General features: G+C 43.0%; 5 non-coding genes across 5 annotated transcripts; all 5 read left to right on the forward strand.

Annotated features, from left to right (window-relative positions):
• Positions 1–11,541: 11,541 nt before the first annotated feature.
• On the forward strand, positions 11,542–11,621 carry LOC133068570 (small nucleolar RNA SNORD115). The gene has a single exon (XR_009695541.1). It is a non-coding gene; the product is annotated as a small nucleolar RNA SNORD115 (small nucleolar RNA).
• A 2,025-nt stretch (positions 11,622–13,646) lies between these two features.
• LOC133068568 (small nucleolar RNA SNORD115) lies at positions 13,647–13,726 on the forward strand. The gene has a single exon (XR_009695539.1). It is a non-coding gene; the product is annotated as a small nucleolar RNA SNORD115 (small nucleolar RNA).
• A 2,022-nt stretch (positions 13,727–15,748) lies between these two features.
• Positions 15,749–15,827, forward strand: LOC133068571 (small nucleolar RNA SNORD115). Its single transcript, XR_009695542.1, has one exon. It is a non-coding gene; the product is annotated as a small nucleolar RNA SNORD115 (small nucleolar RNA).
• A 1,999-nt stretch (positions 15,828–17,826) lies between these two features.
• Positions 17,827–17,907, forward strand: LOC133068569 (small nucleolar RNA SNORD115). Its single transcript, XR_009695540.1, has one exon. It is a non-coding gene; the product is annotated as a small nucleolar RNA SNORD115 (small nucleolar RNA).
• A 1,504-nt stretch (positions 17,908–19,411) lies between these two features.
• On the forward strand, positions 19,412–19,492 carry LOC133068572 (small nucleolar RNA SNORD115). The gene has a single exon (XR_009695543.1). It is a non-coding gene; the product is annotated as a small nucleolar RNA SNORD115 (small nucleolar RNA).
• Positions 19,493–21,264: the final 1,772 nt, after the last annotated feature.

Below are 21,264 nucleotides of genomic sequence, written 5' to 3' on the forward strand. Positions count from 1 at the left end.
CTGTTTCCTAAACTGGAGAAATCATGGCCAAAGAGATCCTTCTCAGCGTATTGCTGTTTCAGCTCAGGGAAGGGATGAGAGTGTAGAAAATGAAACGTTTACTCTAACCCTTCTTGATGTGTTTTTCTTGTTCTTTTGTGCCCCATCAGTGTACTATAGCCTTGCACTTGATGTGTCAGACTTTCTTTTCATTTGTGTATAGTTGCTAAATTGTTCTTCTGTGAGAGAACTAGGCCCAAGATGCCTCTTTTGCCATGTTGCCAGCATTACCTTAGATTAGCCTTCAGCCTTAAAATGAGTATCTACACTGATAATAAATATGTTCTATTATGCCACCAGCCAACTTTGGAAGAATGGAAGCTTTCAAATGTTGATAGAACTGAAATATTACATGAGATATGAATTACAAATGTATTAGAGTCATTGAAAATTCTCTAACAAATTTATATTACTCTTTATAAAACCCATATTGAGAAAAAATTATCTTAAAAAAGAAACTTCAGATCAAATTGTGAAAAGAGCTACAAAGTTTTGGACTAGAAAACTTAAATGCCTGTTACTTCTACCCAGAAACTCCAATTCATAACTTCAGAAATATCTAACTCTATAAGAATTTAAAAATTATAAATCAAGGGTAAATAAGAACAACATGGGAAAATGGAAATTACATGATGGGAATTTTTCCTTACAATTTTTCAGTTGTATAATTGTGTGGCTTTTTCATGCTGCTGACCAATTCATTCAAACAGAGAAAATATGCTAATTATTTTGGAATCTTGCAACACTTTTATAGGGCTAAATAATTTAGGAGATAATACAAAGATATGTTGCTTGAAAAAATTCTTTACCACTAACTCCTAAGAAAGCCTATCTACATCAATGTTACCTGGAATATGGTGGCGAATGGACTTGATCAAGATTAGACCTTTATAAGGTATCAAATATTTTTAGTAATGCTGAGTATGATGTTTAGATGGCCAGACAAGTTTCCACAGGCTAAAACTGATGCCCAAGTATATTATCTGTAACACTATATAAGATCTATATAGGTCTATAACATCTAAAATATATCATCCTAACTTTTGGAATTCCTAAATAGCTAGAATCCAATAAATTGCTTCTATATTTTTTGTAACTTAGTAGCTTTGTAACATCCTTCAAATACTCGAAATTTGCCTATTTCTTACCATTTCCAGTTCCTAAAGAGTGGAATAAATGGCCCATATCCTAAAATTTATTTGCCTCAGTTACATCAAACCACTCATGATGGCCCAAAGCCTTACCATTGGTTTCATTGAAATTAGATTAACTCCCTCTGGTAAACATAGTATTTCTCAAATATCATTTAGAAGATGTTTGAATTTAGAGATTAAGCCTAATCCATTTTCTGATGCAGTAAAAAGTAGTCATGATCAAATATAATACTTAAAGATTGTGTGGCCTTCCTGGACTTATTTTGCCATCACTATAGCCAGATGCTATAAAAATTCCACTGAGGAAGTGTATCATCAATGTTGAACAGGAGATCTGGTATATATCGAATTGTTCCAATATCTCACCAGAGAGGTTTATTGATAATTCACCCTGCCATCAAGATAAAGAAGAAACCCAAGTAGAGGCATATTTCTCTTGTGAGATCAACACCTATGGTTGAGTGGACTTCAATTTGCATTAAGAAAAAGAAGAAAGTGAAAGTGAACGTCGCTCAGTCATGTCCCACTCTTTGCGACCCCATGGACTATGCAGTCCATGGACTTCTCCAGGCCAGAATACTGGAGTGGATAGCTGTTCCCTTCTCCAGGGGATCTTCCCAACCCAGGGACAGAACCCCAGGTCTCCCACATTGCAGGCAGATTCTTTACTCTCTGAGCCACCAGGGAAGCCCATTAAAAACTTTAAGATTAAATCCTCTAGATAGCAACTAAAAAGTTTCTCTGGTGGACAAACAGCAGGAGAGATAGATTGTTGTGTTACTTCTTAATAAAAATTTATAATTTTGATATTTATCCTATTTCATGTTAGTTGAGCATGAAGCTTATGGTGTTGGTCATTCTTCCTTTAAAACTGAGTGTATTAACCTCAAGGAATTTTGAATTGATTACAAATGTTCTGAAAATGGAGTGGGAACTCTAGAAACATCTATTTGTCATAACACTTCATATACTTAAATTGGATAGTTTAAATTTAGAAGAATGGAAAATGTCCAAGTCCCATCAACTATCAATATTACCCAAATAACGCAATCTGAAGTGTCACCCTTTGTGTTATTGAATACACCAATGGGAAGAATTTTTTAACCCATCAAACTAAAGACAAATATATTCAAACTGAAAGTCCCTGAACAATAGCACAAAACTCCAACTGCTCTCTATCTTACATAGCCACTGGAGTCCAGTTTAGCATAACTGAAATTAATGTCAATGAGAAAGAAGTATCCCCAGCCCCAGGGTATAAAAGGTAGTTTTTATATGTAAAAGGTAGCTTTTTATATATAAAAAGGTAGTTCCTTGCAAAGTCCCAAAATGTATCATCCCATTAAAAATAAGCCTACCCTGTTTAGAACTTGACCATCTCCCTTCCCATACTTAAGGTTCCTAGGATCATCAAATGAATTATTTCTTTTAATATTACTACTTCTAATTTGAGTCAATTCAATTCTACTTGTATGCAACAGGCTTTATCATTATGAAAAGTTTTTACATGAATATTAAAATGGTGTCATGATCAAACTAAATAGATTTACTAAATACTATGTTTATAGATAAATAGAAGCTGAGGCCACAATTGCAAACTCTACGGATATAGAAATAGAGACAAACGTACTTAGTGTCTTAGAACAATTGCAGAAAGATGTAACTCAAATGCAAACAGGGTAGAATCAAAACCTAATACAGAATACAGCAATAGAGAAAAGTGAAAATAGAATTGAGAAATGACTTATAATTGGGCATCTAGTAATGAAACCTGCTGGAAAAAAAAAATTTGGTCAAATATTTTTCAGAAACCTTCACTCATATAACTGAATAACAGTTATTTAACAACTGCAGAACTGAAATACAAAATTCACCTATTTAGGGCAATAGTTAGATTTGGGCATGTTACCATATATGAAGAGATTAAATAATATAAAAAGATCAATCATAGAAGAGCTGAAACTTAGCAATTGCAGATTGAAACTTCTGAAAACTACAAAAGCTAACTTCATTAAAAGATATGTTTCCTCCTGTACATATTTGAAACTAATATATTAGAAGGGTACCTGTCCTTCAAGGAGATATATTTGAATTAAGACAATAGAACCTTAAGAAAAACATTTTGTCTATACCAATTTATGTGCTTGTAAGTGAAGAAAATGTTCATCCATTAAGCTTTGTTTAATGATTTATAATTCCTAATAGTGTTGCAAGTTGGGTTCTATCCTTGGCTTTTTTTTTTTTCCTCTCTCTCTCTCTTTACATGTAAGCAGTAAGATATACTGCTAGGAATTACACCTTCACATTAAGTGGGAAGTGGCAGCCTTAGCCATAAATTCATTCCAAATGTATCACTGGCCAAAGCAGTTAGGTTTATTCTTTTAATCAGCCTGAATATTGATGTGAAAGTGAAAGTCACTCAGTCATGTCTGTGCCACCCTATGGACTGTGGCCCTCCAGGCCTCCTCTGTCCCTGGGGATTCTCCAGGCAAGAATACTGGAGTGGGTTGTCTTACCTTCCTTCAGGGGATCTTCCCAACCCAGGGATGGAACCCTGATTCCCGCATTGCAGGCAGATTCTCTTAACAGCTGAGCTACCAGGGAAGCCCGAATATTGATATGGGATAATCTTATCAGTTGACTGATCTACTTGATGTCATCTTATGACAAAATCATTGCTTGTTATTTGAATTTCACATAATAATTGTTAAGAAATTTTTCATTAACCAGTATATAGAAGAATGTTTACTACTCATCCAGGTCTCTATACATGACTAAATCCAATATTTATATAATATTAAATAAAGAAAGAAGTGAAAGTGAAGTCACTCAGTCGTGTCTGACTGTTTGCGACCCCATGGACTGTAACCTACCAGGCTTCTCCATCCATGTAATTTTCCAGGCAAGAATACTGGAGTGGGTTGCTATTTCCTTCTCCAGGGGATCTTCCTGACCCAGGGATTGAACCTGGGTCTCCTGCATTGCAGGCAGACTCTTTACCATCTGAGCCACCAGGGAAGCCTGCCTGTATAATATTAAATGAGATCCTAATAGTGTCATGCTGCCTTAGGGTCATTGAAAAAAACTTTAACAAATTAAAGACTCTGTGACCATAGATTAAAATATGAGATTCAGTAATTTTCTATTCTTATTAAACCTAAAGTTGATTATATTAATGAGGAAACCCATATAAAAATTTCAGTGCCTGTATATCATGTTAATGCATTATTTTCAGTATAATGATGTTTGTGCTATGAATGATGCAGGACGCTTGGAAATGAATACTGTTTCTAGTAGCCTGATAATAGATTTGTTTCATGTCACTTCATATGCATCATTTTAGGAGAGTTCATTGGCAGACAATGCCAGATGTTACTGGTATGGCATCTTTTGATATTAGAGTAAGAAAAGGCAGCCCTCTTCAGTGTTCTTGCCTGAGAAATCCCATGGACAGAGGAACTTGGTGGCCTACAGTCTATGCGTTCACAAAGAGTCAGACATGACTGAGTGACTGTATACACACATACATCTTTTGATAAATAAATAAAGGATAATAGTTGAGACACTCTTGTGTTCTCCTGACATCTTCTGAGTGGTTCTCCAAAGAAACCTGTATTTTGTGTCATTCTTGTGTAGGATTATCAATAGTCTACAACCTCTACACTAGGTCATTTTCTGACTATTCACCATATTGCTCCATTATTCAAGCATTCAAGAGTCATGTTTCACAAGACTTACTTCTATATTTTAATACCTGTCCTACTCCTGTACCCTTAAATAATGAGCACAAAGGAAGAACATGGTTTGGCTTGCAACCTTGGAAAATTAATGTGATTCAGGTGCCCACTACTGAATATATCAAAATGCCAGTGTAAATTGGTACCATAATTGGCTGGTATGTATATTCAGGTCCAAGTGTATGAATGTGTATCGAGTGCCAGGGCTTGGAACAATGATGAGGACTTGTAGTCTTAAAGTAAGATGCAGACCTTACTGATCATGAAAATCATGATAGATATAATTAAAATGAAGATAAACCTAGGTGACAATACAGGGAAATATGTTAATATAGGGAATCATTATTTCCTTTTTAGACACTGAATTTGGGATTTGAGACAATGAAACCTTGAAAGAAACTCGTGTGAACCAATCCTGTCTATCCAGCTCAAAGGTAAAAAAATGACTCATCCTATGAGCTTTGTCTCAGAGATTCTTTTTATACTAAAGTACATTCAGGACCTAGTCCACTGCTTTTATCTCTTTGAGTAAGACATTCAACCAAGAAATGCAACACTGCATTAATGATGGGTGTCCAGTTACCTTTGGTCATATTTATATTCCAAATAGAAAATTGACTGAGGATGATGCACTCCTAAACATAATAGGTTTAAGCAGAAGACAAACTGAATAGGGATATGGGATTTCCTTTTGAATGAGGGACTAACTTACTTGATCTAAGCTTATAAATTTCATTTGAACATGAAATTAATAATACTGAAGTTGAGAAATTTTGTTTCACTGGTCCCCAGCATAGTGGTTAATCTAATTCAACAAACATGATGAAAATGTTTTTATATTTTTACAGGATTCTATTTGAAGTACTAAAGAATGTCCCATACTGAAGGAAAATGACATTAAAAGGTTAGAGATACAGTAGTTGTACTGTCATAGAACCAAAATTCTTACCTAATATTTAGTATATACACTAAGCAACATAAAAATTTATAGATCCTAATATGGACTGACTGTATAATAAATGATGCCAAAAGATTCTCATTTACAACTGAACATGAGTCACAGAGTTAGAAATAATTTTTTTTCTCAATGAGCAGCCAGATAACATTAAGGAATTATCAAGGGCAAACCCAGTATTTTGGATGGCGCTGTACGGAAATAGTGTGAGACACTTTCTGAGCCATGTTTGCCACGGGTCGGTGGGGTAACTTATTTTTAATTTTATTTATTAATAAATTACCATGGGGTAATTTATTTTTACCTAAGTATATAAGAAGATACATTTACATGCATTATGAGATGAGTTTCCTCTGTATCAAGTTTATCAGTCTTTAAGTCACATCCAACTCTTTGTGACCCCATGACCTGCAGGACAGCAGGCTTCCCTGCCCTCCATTGTGTGCCAGAGTTTGCTCAGACTCACGTCCTCTGAATCTGCCCCTCATCCTCTGCTGCCCCTTCTCCTTCTGCCCTCAGTCTTTCCCAGCATCAGCATCTTTTCCAATGAATCAGCTCTTTGTATCAGGTGGCCAAAATATTGGAGCTTCAGCTTTAGCATTAGTCCTTCCAATTTGTATTCAAGATTGATTTCCTTTAGGATTGACTGGTTTGATCTTGCTGTCTGAGGGACTTTCAAGAGTCCTCTCCAGCATCACAATTTGAAGGCATCAGTTCTTCAGAATTCAGTCTTCTTTATGGTACAATTCTCACATCCATACATGACTACTGGAAAAACCATAGCTTTGACCATAATGACCTTTGTTGGCAAAGTGATATCTTTGCTTTTTATTTTATTTATTTTTATATCTTTGCTTTTTAATATGTTGTCATGGGTTTCCCTGGCAGTTCAGCTGGTAAAGAATCTGCCTGCAATGCAGGAGAACCCAGTTCGATCCCTGGGTTGGGAAGATCCCCTGGATGAGGGCATGGCAACCCATTCCAGGATTCTTACTTGGAGAATCCCCATGGACAGAGGAGCTTGGTAAGCTACAGTCCATGGGGTCACAAACAGTCAGACACGACTGAGCAACTAAGTACAGCAGGTTTGTCATAGCTTTCCTTCCAACGGGCAAGCATCTTTTAATCTCATGGCTGCAGTCACCATCCACAGTGATTTTGGAGCTCAAGGAAACAAAATCTGTCGCTGCTTCCACTTTCCCCCCAGTTATTTGCCATGAAGTGATGGGGCCAGATGTCATGATCTTAGTTTTTTGAATGTTGAGTTTTAAGCCAGCCTTTTCACTCTGCTTGAGGGTGAACCCCTCAAGAGACTGTATCAAGTTAAGTTAGCAAGATATTAAAGAAAACAAATGACATAACAAAACCTTTTTAACATGGTTCAAAAAAGGCCATAAATTAATTTCCAGCTAAAAAATCAAAATTACAAATGCATGTAGATTTAATTTGTAGTCAAAAGACACATGTGGCTTCAAAATACTTGAAACAGTTCTTATGCAATGAAAAAAACAGGTATTGATATAAATCATAACTGATAAAAGCTCATCAATGAAATGATCTCATATATCATAATTAAACATGAAAAAAAGGTAATGAAATGTACAAACAGTCCATTTCTGTGGGAAATAATGGGGTTAACAAAACTATAACAATTACTTTTGAAAAAATATATAATTATCATTAAAAAAGTATATTTTCAACTATGACAATCCTAAAATTCAGAAAATAACAAGGAAAAAGCAACTATGCTTAGTAAAAAAAATTCCTAAAAATATTTCTAATGAATATCAAAAATATTATAGAGTTAATACTCACAAAATATTAATGTTAAACATTTTATACAAATAAGCGTGTTGAAGAAAGAGGAAAACAATACTTGAAAATTAAAAAAAAAAATGTCTGAAAATAAAACATGTTAGCTCCTATTAACTCTCCTGTTGAAGAGAGATGATGGATTAAAAATCATGTTCAGTAATGTAGTGAGGCCCAGTGGAGGTGGCAGTCCAGGGGCAAGAGGTTGAGAGTGATTCTGTCCCTTTCATAGCCCTGGGATTTGGGTGTGGAGGCACCCAATCCCTCAAGAAAAGCCCTTGAGACTCCACTTTTTCTAGGGGCTTCCACATGGCCAAGGTGTAGTCCTGCCTTCAGCTTTCCTGATCACTACTTCCACCAATCACCCAGAGACCATAGATGGAGCCTTTCCTTAACTCCTTCAAATTGTTCCTTTCCATAAGATATTCTGGTGAGAGTCTCGCCAGAGACCAAATGAATACTTTTCAAAATTAATTAGAAAAATTTTTAGAGGTATTTTTACTAAGTATAGTTGTTTGTTTCTGGTTTATTTTTTCAATTTAGGATTGTCATAGTTGTGTGCTTTTTTTTAAGTCTTGTTAAATACAGGTTTTGTGTGTGATCATTATATACTCTTTCAGAACATTGACATGAATCAGCCATGGGTGTACATACATGTGTCCCCATCCTGAACCCCCCTCCCACCCCCCTCCCATCCCATCCCTCAGGGTCATCCCAGTTCACCAGCCCTGAGCACCCTGTCTCATGCATTGAACCTGGACTGGTGATCTATTTCACATATGGTAATATACATGTTTCAGTGCTATTCTCTCAAATCATCCCACCCTCACCTTCTCCCACAGAGTCCAAAAGTCTGTTCTTTATATCTGTGTCTCTTTTGCTGTCTCGCATATAGGGTCATTGTTACTATCTTTCTAAATTCCATATATATACATTAGTATACTGTATTGGTGTTTTTCTTTCTGACTTACTTCACTCTGTATAATAGGCTCCAGTTTCATCCACCTCATTAGAACAGTTTCAAATGCATTCTTTTTAATAGCTGAGTAATATTCCATTGTGTATATATACCACAGCTTTCTTATCCATTTGTCTGCTGATAGACATCTAGGTTGCTTCCATGTCCTGGATATTGTAAACAGTCTTGCAGTGAACACTGGGGTACACATGTCTCTTTCAATTCTAGTTTCCTCAGTGTGTATGCCCAGCAGTGGGATTTCTGGGTCATGTGGCAGTTCTATTTCCAGTTTTTTAAGGAATCTCCACACTGTTCTCCATAGCGACTGTACTAGTTTGCATTCCCACCAACAGCATAAGAGTGTTCCCTTTTCTCCACACCCTCTCCAGCATTTATTGTTTGTAGACTTTTTGATAGCAGCCATTATCAGGGCTTCCCTGATAGCTCAGTTGGTAAAGAATCTGCCTGCAGGAGACACCGGTTTGATTCCTGGTTTGGGAAGATCCCCTGGAGAAGGAAATGGCAACCCACTCCAGTATTCCTGCCTGGAAGACCCCATAGATGAAGCAGAAAGGTGGGCTATAGTCCAGAGTCCCAAAGAGTCAGGCACGACTGAATGACTTCACGTTCACTTTCACTTTCATTCTGACCAAAAATGGCCAGGACCTTGCCATTCTGACTTGAATGATTTGAGGTCAGTGGTTCTCTTTGGTTCTGGACACCAGACACAGAGGATGTTGGACTATGGGGGAAGCCCGCCTCAATGCAGTCCAGAAGGGGGAGTCCTTTCAGGAACCTCAGTCTTCACAAAGGAAGGAATCTGGCTGCCACGCCATCTTGCTAGTCTCCAAGCCCTTGGCCCTGAAAAGCCTTTCCTGAGACCTGAATTCTAGTCAGATAGTACGTGGAGGCAATGTTTGCTTCCCTGCACCCTGGGAACGTTCACACACGCGCCTCTATACACCTCCACGTGGCACACACTGAGCTACTGAGGGAAGTCTCCTGTGTGTGCTTTTCAGTCTCCCAAGAACCATTGGTAGGGAAATACCGTGCCCCTGGCCTGGTGACAGCGAGAGGCAGGCGGAAACCTGCCAACCAGGTCTTGGCAGGTAGATGTTATTGGCTGTTGAGAGAGCTGAAGTGTGGCCCCTGAGTTTCCATGGGGCTTGGCCAGGTCACCTTCAGGCATGCCAGTGTCTGGGTGAGACCAGTGGTTCCTGATGGGCTGTTTGATGGACTTTGCTTTGATCATCCACTGGGGCCCCTTGTTTCTGCTGGGGCATTCTTCCTCTCCAGGAGCCACAATCTTCAATGATAGCAGCCCCAGAGGAGAAACCCCTTCTAAGCACTCCTTCCTAGAAAGAAAGTTGAGAGCCCATAGGAGCCCCAGTATCATCTCCATAGTGAGGCCCTGATTGCCTGAAGTAGAGGGGAGACCCCATGACATGGGCCAAGCAGGGAGTATTGCATTGCTTTGTTTGGGGGCCATAGGCAGGCATGGGAACAGACACCCCACCAGTTGACCATCGCTCTTGTCCCTGGTATGAACATTCCTAAGGAAAAAAAATTTCCTATGCAGGTGTTCATTGTTGGCTGTTAAGAGAAGCAGGCAGCCTCTGAGATTCCATGGGGCTAGGCCAGATCACTTTTGGGCATGGCAGGGTCTCAGTAAGGCCAGCTACTCCTGATGGGCCCTTTGCTGAGTTTTGTTCCATTTGTACTCAGGCACCATGCGCCTCCTGGGGGCCACAGCCTTTAACAATAGCACCTCCAGAAGAGAAACTCCTTTCGAGCTTACTTCCTAGTGAGGCTGTTGAGAGCTCTTGGCAGCCTATATTAACTCCATCATGAGGCACTGTTCACCTGAAGTAGAGGGGTGGTCCCATGACATGGGCCGAACAAGGAGTAGTTGCCTTCTTGTTGTTTGGAGGCCTTCAGAAGGCCATGGAGGGGATGCCTCATTAGGCAATGATGGCTCTTGTTTCCAACCTGAATGTTCACTAGCAGGGCATTGCCAGGTTGACTCGTGATGAGCCCATGGGCCCGGCCACAGATACCTGCTTCCTCGAGCATCCATTGCGTGGAACTTCTTGACCTCTTTTTTTGTGTGTGATTGCGGCAAGTGGCCAAATTTCATGTTCCCTCAGCCACCCCTTGCTAGCACAGACCCGGACTGAGCTTGGAGGAGCATCTCCATTCCCCAAGACATGTCCATAGAATCTTGGCAGCTGAGAGGTCCTTGTACTGGGTCTTCCATCAGGTGGAGAGACTATGAGGCTCTGTCTTCTCTCGGGACTCTTTCTTGAAGTCACCATTTCTCTCTCCCTGGATATATTGTTATTCATATTCTCACTCAAACATTGATCCATTCGTCCACTTGTTTCTTCATGTTTGTCAGTATGTAGGGTGGGAGGGAAAGATGGAGAAAAGTGAGGAGGTAGGGATGTAGCAAAGAGGATGGGAGATCAGAACTTAGAGAGGTAGGGAGGAAGGTCTGTGGTAGATGAGCATTTCAGCCAGGGATTTGTGTCCCTGCATATAGGTGCATTTCATTGCTTTCTTGTGTTCCTGGACTTGTTGCTCTAGGTATGTCTTGTAGCAACATTTGCTACATCAAAGTGTAGCACACATGACTACCAAAGCCTACAGGGACAGACCAGGAGCTCTCACAGGAGTCTTTCTGCTCTCTAGACAGACAGCATCTGGAAAGGAAGGATTATCTGAATGTGGCCTGCTGCTCCTGGTGCAATTGATATCAGCCTTGGTGCTGCAGCTGGGTAGACAGAAACTCAAGTCCTTTACAGCTTCCTTATTTCCAGAAAGCTCTGGAGGTAAGACTACTTAGGTTCCTGTGCATGGATGCACTTCATGGGGCATGCCTCACTTGGGTTGATGAGAAGAATTCATATGGTTTGAAGAGAGATGATTACCTAAAACTCATGTTCAATAGAAGTATGCTGAGGCCCATTGGAGGTTGCAGCCCAGAAACTAGAGGTCAGGGACATTTCTTTTTTCTCTGAAACCCTGGGATTTTGGTGTGGAGGCACCCTACCCCTCGAGGAGAGTCCTTGAGCCTCTACAATATCTAGGGGCTTCCACAGGGCGAAAGCCTGGTCATGCCTTTAATGATCCCAATTCTCACAGCCCACCAGGAGATTATGAGGTGGGGTCTTTCCATAGTTCCTTCTTTTCAAATTGTTTCTTTTAGTCAAATGTTCTATAGAGATTCTTGCCACATGCTAAATAACTTGAAGTGAGTGGCTCTCTTTAGTCCTGCACATGGGCCCCAGAAGGAGGTGGACCATGGGGGAGGCACCCCTTTAGGCAGTCCAGAGGTGGAAATACTTTTGGGAACCTCAGTCATCACCACGGTGGAACTTATGCTGCAGTGGCATTTCCAGGGGCTAGGAACTCCGGTATTGAAAAGCCTGTCATTAAACCTGAATTCTAATTAGATTAGATATGGAGGCAATGTTTGCATCCCTGGCCAACTGGGGTCATCCACACAAAGGTCTCTGCACACCTCCATGCAGAGCATGCTGATTGACTGAGAGAATGGTCAGCTGTGGTTGTTCTTTTCAGTCTCCCAAGAACCATCAGCAGAGAAAGATGGTGCCCCAGGACCAGTGATGGTGAGAGGCAGGCAGGAACCAATCTGCTGGGTCTTGGCAGATAGACCCTGCTGGCTATTGAGAGAGCTGAAGGTCAGCCCATGAGATTTCATGGGGCATGGCCAGGTCACTTTCAGGCATGGTGAGTTCTCAATGTGGCCACTTGTTCCTGATGAGCCCTATGATAGGTTTTGTTTCATTCATTCCATCGCTCAGGCCTGACACATGTGTTTCATGTGGCGTTCTTCGTCTCTGGGGGCCATGGCCGCCAATGATAGCACCTTCTAGAGAAGTCCCTACCATGCTTACTTTCATAGTAAGGTTGTTGAGAACCTTTCAGGGTCACAGTATCACCTCCATCGAGAGGCACCATTTGTCCAAAGTAGAGGGTCAGTCCCATGATATGGACCGAGCAAGGACTAGATGCATTGCGGCTGTTTGAGGGCCTTGTGCAAGCCATGGGAGGGGATGCTGAACCAGCCAGCAATGGCTCCTGTCCCCATCCTGAAGGTTCCCATGCAGGGCACTGACATGTTAACTGGTGCTAAGCCCTCAGGTCCCGTCTCCAAATATCTGCATCCTCGAGCACCTCTTCTGAGGGATTTCATGGCCTTGTTTTCTGCATGTTTGCAGTATGTGGCCAGGCCCATGTCCCCTCTGTGATCCCTTGCTTGCAAAGACCAGGTTCAAGCATGGAGGAAGTCTCTATTCCCAAAACAGATCCATAGACTCTTGGAGGTTGAGAGGTCCTTGTGCCAGGCCTCTGTTGGGTGGAAAGTCCATGAGGCTCTGCCTTCTTTTGGAACTCCTCACTGAATATGCCATTTCTGGCTGCTTGTACATGTTATTCTTATATTCACTCATGCCTTGACCACTTGTCCATTCATTCCCTCATGTTTGGCAGTAAGTATGGTGGGAAGGAAGGAGTGTTTGAAAAAAGTAAAGAGGTAAGGAACTAGAGAGGTAGGGACCTAGTAGGGAGGAAGGTTGGTTGTAGTTATACATTTCAGCCAGGGATTTTTGTCTCTGCATATAAGTGTATTTAGTTGCTTTCTAATGTTCCTGGATGTGTCTCTATAGTTGTGTCTTGCAGTGTCATTCACTGCATGCAGGTGCAGCATGCATGACCACCAAAGCCTGCAAGGATGGAGTAGGTATTCTCATAGCTGTTGTTCTCCTTCTAGACAGACAACACCCCCAGAGGAAGGAAGATCTGAGCGTGGCCTGCTGCCCCTAGGGCAATTGATATCAGCCTTGATCCAGCCTTTGGTGTGGACAGAAACTCACATCCTCTAGGGCATCCTCCTTTCCAGAAAACATCAGAAGTAAGCCTACTCAGGTGCCTGTGCATGCATGCAATGCGTGGGGCATGCCTTGTTGGGGTTGATGATGAGAACTCATATGGTCCTAAAGAGAGATGGTGATCTAAAATCATGCTCAACAGGATTATGGTGAGGCTCAATGGAAGTGACATTACAGGGCCCAGAGATTGTGGTTTCTTCTGTCCTTTCTGGAGCCCTGGGATTTGGGTGTGGAGGGACCCTATCCCTGAGCCTCTATAGTGCCCGGGAGCTTCCATGTGACCAAAGCCTGTCCTGCCCTTGGCTTTCTTTCCTGATCCCTGCTTCCACCACCCACCCAGAGGATATAGCCAGGACCTTTCCTTAGCTACTTCTCTTCAAATTATGTCTTTTAGTCAGACATTCTGGAGAAGACCTCACTGCGACCTGAACAATTCGAGGTGAGTGACTCTCTTTGGTCCTTAACATGGGCCCCAGAGGACAATGGGCTATGGAGTAGGCCCACCTCAAGGCAGTCAAGAGTGGGGAGTTGTTTGTGGTCCACAGTCCTCTCAAAGGGGAACTTCTGCTGCAGTGCCTTCAAGACCATCTATGATCTTGGAGACTGAAATGCTTTCTGTTGGTTCCACATTCTAATCAGATTGATCATGGAGGCAGTGTTTGCTTCCTGGCTCCCTGAGGAATATCCACACACAGGTCTCTGCACACTTTTGTACAGAGCTTGCTGAACAACTAAGGGGATGGTCACCTGCTTGTGTGCTTTGCAGTCTCTGAAAAACAAGCAGGTAGAGAAAGATTATGCCCTAGACCTGGCAATGGTGATAGGCAGGAACCTGTCCAGTGGGTCTTGGAAGTTAGATGGTGCTGACAGTTAAGAGAGCTAAAGAGCAGCCCCTGAGATTCCATGGGCTGTGGCTAATTAACTTTCAGGCATGGCAGGGTCTTGGTGAGACCACTTGCTCCTGATGGGTCCTTTGATGGGTCTTTCATTTTTCCATTTGGGCCCCAGGCATATCTTGAAGCATTCTCCCTCTCTGGGGGTCATGGCCTTCAGTGATCACACCCCCAGAGAAGAAACCTTTTTGGAGCTTAACTTTCTAGTAAGGCTGTTGCAAGCCCTCCAGAGCCCTGGTAGCATCTCCATTATGAGGCTATATTTGCCTGAAGTAGAACAATGGCCTCAAGACGTAGTCAATCCAGGAACAGTTGCGTTGTTTTTGTCTGGGGCCTTCAGCAAGCCATGGGAGAGGACATGCACCAGGGGACGAGGCCTCCTGTTCCCAGCCTGAACTTTCCCATGCAGGGCATTGCCAGGTTGACTGGTTCTGAGCCTATGTGCCCTGTCACCAGATACCTGCTTCCTCAAGAATCCATTCCATGGGACTTTGTGGACTTGTTTTCTGTGTGTTGGCTGCAAGTGGCCTAGCCCCATGTCTTCCATTCCACCCCTTGCTTGCACAGATCAAGATCGAGCTGAGAGGTACATCTCTGTTTTCCAAGACACATCTATAGAATTTTAGTGACTGACAGGCCCTTGTGCTGGGCCTTCTTCTGGGTATAGAGCCCATGAGGCTCTCCCTTCTCTTGGGGCACCTTTGTGGAGTTGCCATTTTTTTCCTTTCTGGACACATTACTTATGTATTCACTCAAGCACTGATCTGCTAGTCACTTGTTTCCTCAGGTTTGGCAGTAGGTAGGTTGGGAGGTAAGGATGGATGAAGAAAAGTAAGAAGGTAGATAACTACAGATAGGGTACATAGAAAGCTAGAGAGGTAGCAAGGAAGGTCAGTGGTAGGAGTACATTTTACCCAGGGGTTTGTGTCGCTGTGTATAGATAGATGCATTTTGTTGCTTTCTTGGATTCTTGGATTTATCACTCTAGATATGTCTTGTAACATCATTCACTGCATGAAGGTGTAGCACACATGACTACAAAAGCCTACAGGGCCAAACTAGATGTTGGCAAAGCTGCTGTGCTCCTCTCTACTCAGACAGTGCTCCAAAGGAAGGAAGATCTGACTCATACCTGTTGCCTCCAGGGCCTTCGGTGTCAGCCTTGGTGCAGCACCTGGGGTAGACAGAAACTCACATGCTTTGGGGCTCCATCATTTCCAGAATGCATTGAAGGCAAGCCTACTCAGACTCTTGGCATAGATGCAATGCGTGGAGCTTGCCTTGTTTGGGTTAATGATGAGAAGTCATATGGTCCTAAGGAGAGAAAATGACATAAAAATTATGCTCAAAAGGATTGTGCTGAGCTGAATGGAAGTAGCAGTCCAAGGGCAAAAGGTCCTGATTCCTTCTGTCCCTTTTGGTGCATTAGAATGTGGGTGTGGAGGTAACTGATCCCACAAGGAGAGCCCCTGTGTCTCTACCTTGTCTAGGGTCTTTTACATAGGCTAATTCTAGTCCTCCCTTTGGCTTTCTTTGCTGATCCCTACTTCCACTGCCTACATGGAGGCCATAGGCAATGCCTTTCCTTAGCTCCTTCTCTTTGAATCTTGTCTTTCAGTAAGACGTTCTGGTGAGGGTCTCACCACAACCTGGATGATTCAAAGTGAATGGTTCCCCTTTTTCCTGGACATGAGTACCAGAGGATGAAGAACTATGAGGGAGGCAAGCCTCAAGGCAGTCCAAAGGGAGGAGTCCTTGTGGGAACCTCAGTCATCACAAAGGGTGAATTTATTCTACAATGCCATCTAGACAGGCTAGGATCTCGGACATTAAAAGGCCTTTCATTAAACCTGAATTCTAGTCAGACTGGATATCAAGACAGTGCATGCTTCCCTGGTCCCCTGGGGAACATCCACACAAATGTCTCTGCAAACTTCCATGCAGAGCACATCGATCACCTGAGGGGATGGTCACCTATGGTGTGTGCTTCTCAGTGTCCCAAGAATGGTTGGTAGGGAAGGATTGTGCCCCAGGCCTGGCACAGGTGATAAGCAGGTAGTAACTGGTCCACTAGGTCTTGGCAAGTGGACGCTGTTGCTGTTGAGAGAGCTGCAGGGCAGCCCCATGGGGCTTGGCCAGATCACTTTCAGGCATAGTGAGTTCTCAGTGTGGCCATTTGTTCCTGATGGGCCCTTTGATGTGTTTGTTTTGTTCACCCACTCGGGCACCTTGCATCTCCTGGGGTACTCTTCCACTCTGGGGCCACAGCCTTCAATGATAGCACCTCCCCAGAAGAGAAACCCCTTCCAAGTATACCTTTTTCGTAAGGCTGTTGAGAGCCCTTTGGAGCCACTGTATCAGCCCCAGCATGAGGCCCCATTTGCCTGAAGGAGAGCTGTGACACTGTGACGAGGGTCAAGCGAGGAGTAGTTGCCTTGGTGTTGTTTGGGGCCTTTGCTGGGACACAGGAGGGGCCGCTGCTCCAGGCAACAGTGGCTCCTGCTCCAGCCTGAACATTCCCATGCTGGGTGTTGCCAGAGTGACTAGTGCTGGGTCTGTGTGCCCTGTCACCAGATAGCTGCTCCCTTCAGAATCAATTCTATGGGATGATGTGGCCTCATTCTCTGTGTGTTGGCAGCAAGTGACCAGGCCCAGTGTCTCCTCAGCCACCCCTTGCTTGAACAGACAAGAATTGAGCTCAGAGGAATGTCTCCATTCCACAAGACACATCTGTAGAATCTTGGCAGCCAAGAGGTTCTGTCAGGTGGAGAATCCATGAGGGTCTGCCTTCTCTGGATTCCTTTATGGAATTACCATTTCTTCCCTTCTGGTCACATTATTCATGTACTCAGTCATGCACTTATCTGCTCATTCACTCATTTTCTAATGTTTGGCCATAGGTAGGGTGGGAGGGAATGATGAATAAAAGTAAGGAGGTGGGGAGGTAGAGAACTAGAGAGGTAGGGAAGAAGATCGGTGGCAGTCATGCATTTCAGCCAGGGGTTTGTGTCTCTGTATGTAAGTGCATTTTGTCACTTTCTTGGGCTCCTGTATGTCTTGTTCTAGGTATGTCTTGTAGCATTATTCACTGCATGAAGATGTAGCACATGTGACCATCAAAGCTTACAAGAAATAACAGGAGTTCTCACAGGTATCTTTTGGCTCTATAGACAGACAACGTCCCCAGAGGAAGGAAGATCTGAGTGTGGCTTGCTGCCCCTGGGAAATAAATGTCAGCCTTGGTGCAGCACCTGGGGTAGCCAAAAACTCACAACCTTTGGGACATACTCATTTCCAAAAAGCTTCAGAGGTAAGCCTACTCAGGTGCCTGTGCCTGAATGCGATATGAGGGAAGTGCCTCAATTGTGTCAATGTTTAGAATTCACTTGGTCCTGAGGAAAGATGATGACCTAAAAATCATGCTCAAAAAGATTATGCTGAAACCCAATGGACATGTCCGTGCAGAAGCAGGAGGTCTCTCTGTCCCTTCTGGAACCCTGGGATTTGGCTGTGGAGGCCCCGTATGCAACAGAGAGTGCACTTAAGTATTCTCGACAGTGTCTTGGGACTTCCATGTGGCCAAGGACTGGCCCTGCCTTTGGCTTTTGTTCCTAATCCCTGCTTTTACCACTCACCTGGAGGACATACACTGGGCCTTTCCTTAGCACCTTCTTTCTGAATTGTGTCTTTCAGTCAGACATTCTGGCGAGGATCTTGCCACGGCCTGAATGATTCAAGATTAATGGCTCTCTTTTGTCCTCAACACAGGCCCCAAAGGAAGACGGACTATGGGGGAGGCAAGCATCAAGGTAGTTGAGAGAGGGGCGTCCTTGCAGGAACCTCAGTTCTCACAAAAGGGGAACTACTGCTGTGGCACCATCACAACAGGCTAGGAACTCGGGCACTGAAAAGCCTTTCATTAAACCTGAATTCTTGTCATATCATACACGGAGGCCATGTTTGCTTCCCTTGCCCTCCGGGGAACATCCATCCACACACAGGTCTCTGCACATCTTTGTCCAGAGCACACTGATCTACTGAGGGGATGGTCACCTGTGGTGTGTCCTTTTCAGTTTCCCAGTAATTTTTTGTAGGGAAAGATCCTGCCTCAGGCCTGGCAATGATGAGAGGCAGGCATGAACCTGTCTAGGCAGGTAGACACTGCTGGCTGTTGAGAGAGCTGAAGGGTGGCCCCTGAGATTCCATGGTGCTTGGCCAGGTCATTTTCAGGATGGCAAGTTCTCATGAGACCAGATGTTCTGATGGGCCCTTTGACATGTTTTGTCCTGTTCGTCCACTTAGGCCCCTTGAATCTCCTGCAGCATTCTTCCTCTCTGGTGGCCATAGCCTTCAATGATAGCAACCCCAGAGGAGAAACCCTTCCAAACTTACCTTCCTAGTAAGGCTGCTGAGAGCCCTTCAGAGCCCCGGTATCATGTTCATCATGAGGCCCCATTTGCCTGAAGTAGAGGAGTGTCTTCATGATGTGAACCAAATAGGGAGTAGTTGCATTGTTGTTGTTGCAGGACCTTTGCAAGCCATTGGAGGTGAGGCTGCACCAGATAACAATGTCTCCTGTCCCCAGCCTGAATGCTCCTGTGTAGGGCATTGCCGGGTTGACTGGTGCTGAGCCCACAGGCCCCAAATCCAGATATCTGCTTCCTTGAGCATCATTTCTTGCTTGTTGCTTCATTTTTCCATATGTTGGTGCCAAACGACCAAGCTCCATGTCTTTTCACCCACTCCTTGCTTGCAAAGGCCAGAAAATGCCAGAGAGGAAGGAAGATCTGAGTGTGGCCTGCTGCCCCCAGACCAATTGATGTATCTTGGTCTGGAATCTGGGGTAGGCAGACTCTCATCCTGTGGGACATACTCATTTCCAGAAACCCTCAGAGATAAGCCTACTCAAGTCCCTGTGCATAGATGCAATGAGTGGGAAGTGCATTGTTTGACTTGATGAATAGAATGCATATGGTCCTGAAGAGAGATGATGACCCAAAAGTCATGCTCAGTACAATTACACTGAGGCCCAGTGGAAACAGCAGTCCAGGGGCAGGATGTCAGGGATCTTTCTGTCCCTTCTGGAGCCCTGGGATTTGACTGCAGAGGTACCCTATCCCTCAAGGAAAGCCCCTCTGTCTCTACAGTGCCTAAGGGCTTCCTTGTGGCCAAGGCCTGGTCCTGCCTTTGTCTTTCTTTCCTGTCCCCTACCTCCAGTGTTTTGTCAAGAGAATGCACTGTTCATAGCAAACACCCTCTTCCAATAACACAAGAGAAGACTCTACACATGGACATCACCAGATGGTCAATACTGAAATCAGATTGATTATATTCTTTGCAGCCAAAGATGGAGAAGTTCTATACAGTCAGCAAAAACAAGACTGGGAGCTGACTGTGGCTCAGATCATGAACTCCTTATTGCCAAATTCAGACCTAAATCGAAGAAAGTAGGGAAAACCACTTGAACATTCAGGTATGACCTAAAGCAAATTCCTTAAAATTATTCAGTGGAAGTGAGCAATAGATTTAAGGGACTAGATCTGATAAACAGAGTGCCTGATGAACTATGGATGGAGGTTCCTGACACTGTACAGGAGTCAGGGATCAAGACCATCCTCAAGGGAAAAAAAAATGCAAAAAACAGAATGGCTGTCTGAGGAGGCCTTACAAATAGCTGTGATAAGAAGAGAAGTGAAAAGCAAAGGAGAAAAGGAAAGATATACCCATTTGAATGCAGAGTTCCAAAGAATAGGAAGGAGAGACAAGAAAGCCTTCCTCAGTGATCAGTGCAAAGAAATAGAAGAAAACAATAGAATGGGAAAGACTGGAGATCTCTTGAAGAAAATTAGAGATACCAAGGGAACATTTCTTGCAAAGATGGGTTCAATAAAGGACAGAAATGGTATGGACCTAACAGAAGCAGAAGATATTAAGAAGAGGTGGCAAGAATACACGGAAGAACTATACAAAAAAGATCTTCATGATCTATACAAAAAAGATAACCAAGATGGTGTGATCATTCACCTAGAGCCAGACATCCTGGAATGTGAAGTCAAATGGGCCTTAGGAAGAATCACTATGAACAAAACTAGTGGAGGTGATGGAATTCCAGTTGAGCTATTTCAAATCCTAAAAGATGATGTTGTGAAAGTGCTGCACTCAATATGCCAGCAAATTTGGAAAACTCAGCAGTGGCCACAGGACTGGAAAAGGTCAGTTTTCATTCCAATCCCAAAGAAAGGCAATGCCAAAGAATGCTCTAACTACCACACAATTGCACTCATCTCACACGCTAGTAAAGTAATGCTCAAAATTCTCCAAACCAGGCTTCAGAAATACATGAGCCGTGAACTTCTAGATGTTCAAGCTGGATTTAGAAAAGGCAGAGGAACCAGAGATCAAATTGCCAACATCTGCTGGATCATCGAAAAATCAAGAGTTCCAGGAAAACATCTATTTCTGCTTTATTGACTATGCCAAAGCCTTTGACTGTGTGGATCACAGCAAACTGTGGAATATTCTGAAATTGATGGGAATACCTTCCCTGCCTCTTGAGAAATCTGTATGCAGGTCAGGAAGCAACAGTTAGAACTGGACGTGGAACAACAGACTGGTTCCAAATAGGATAAGGAGTACATCAAGACTGTATATTGTCACCCTGCTTGTTTAACTTATATGCAGAATACATCATGAGAAACACTTGGCTGGATAAAGCACAAGCTAGAATCAAGACTGCCAGGATAAATATTGATAACCTCAGATATGCAGATGACACCACCCTTAGGACAGAAAGGGAAGAAAAA

This window comes from Dama dama, chromosome 13 (assembly GCF_033118175.1).
Source record: "Dama dama isolate Ldn47 chromosome 13, ASM3311817v1, whole genome shotgun sequence".
NCBI lineage: Eukaryota > Metazoa > Chordata > Mammalia > Artiodactyla > Cervidae > Dama > Dama dama.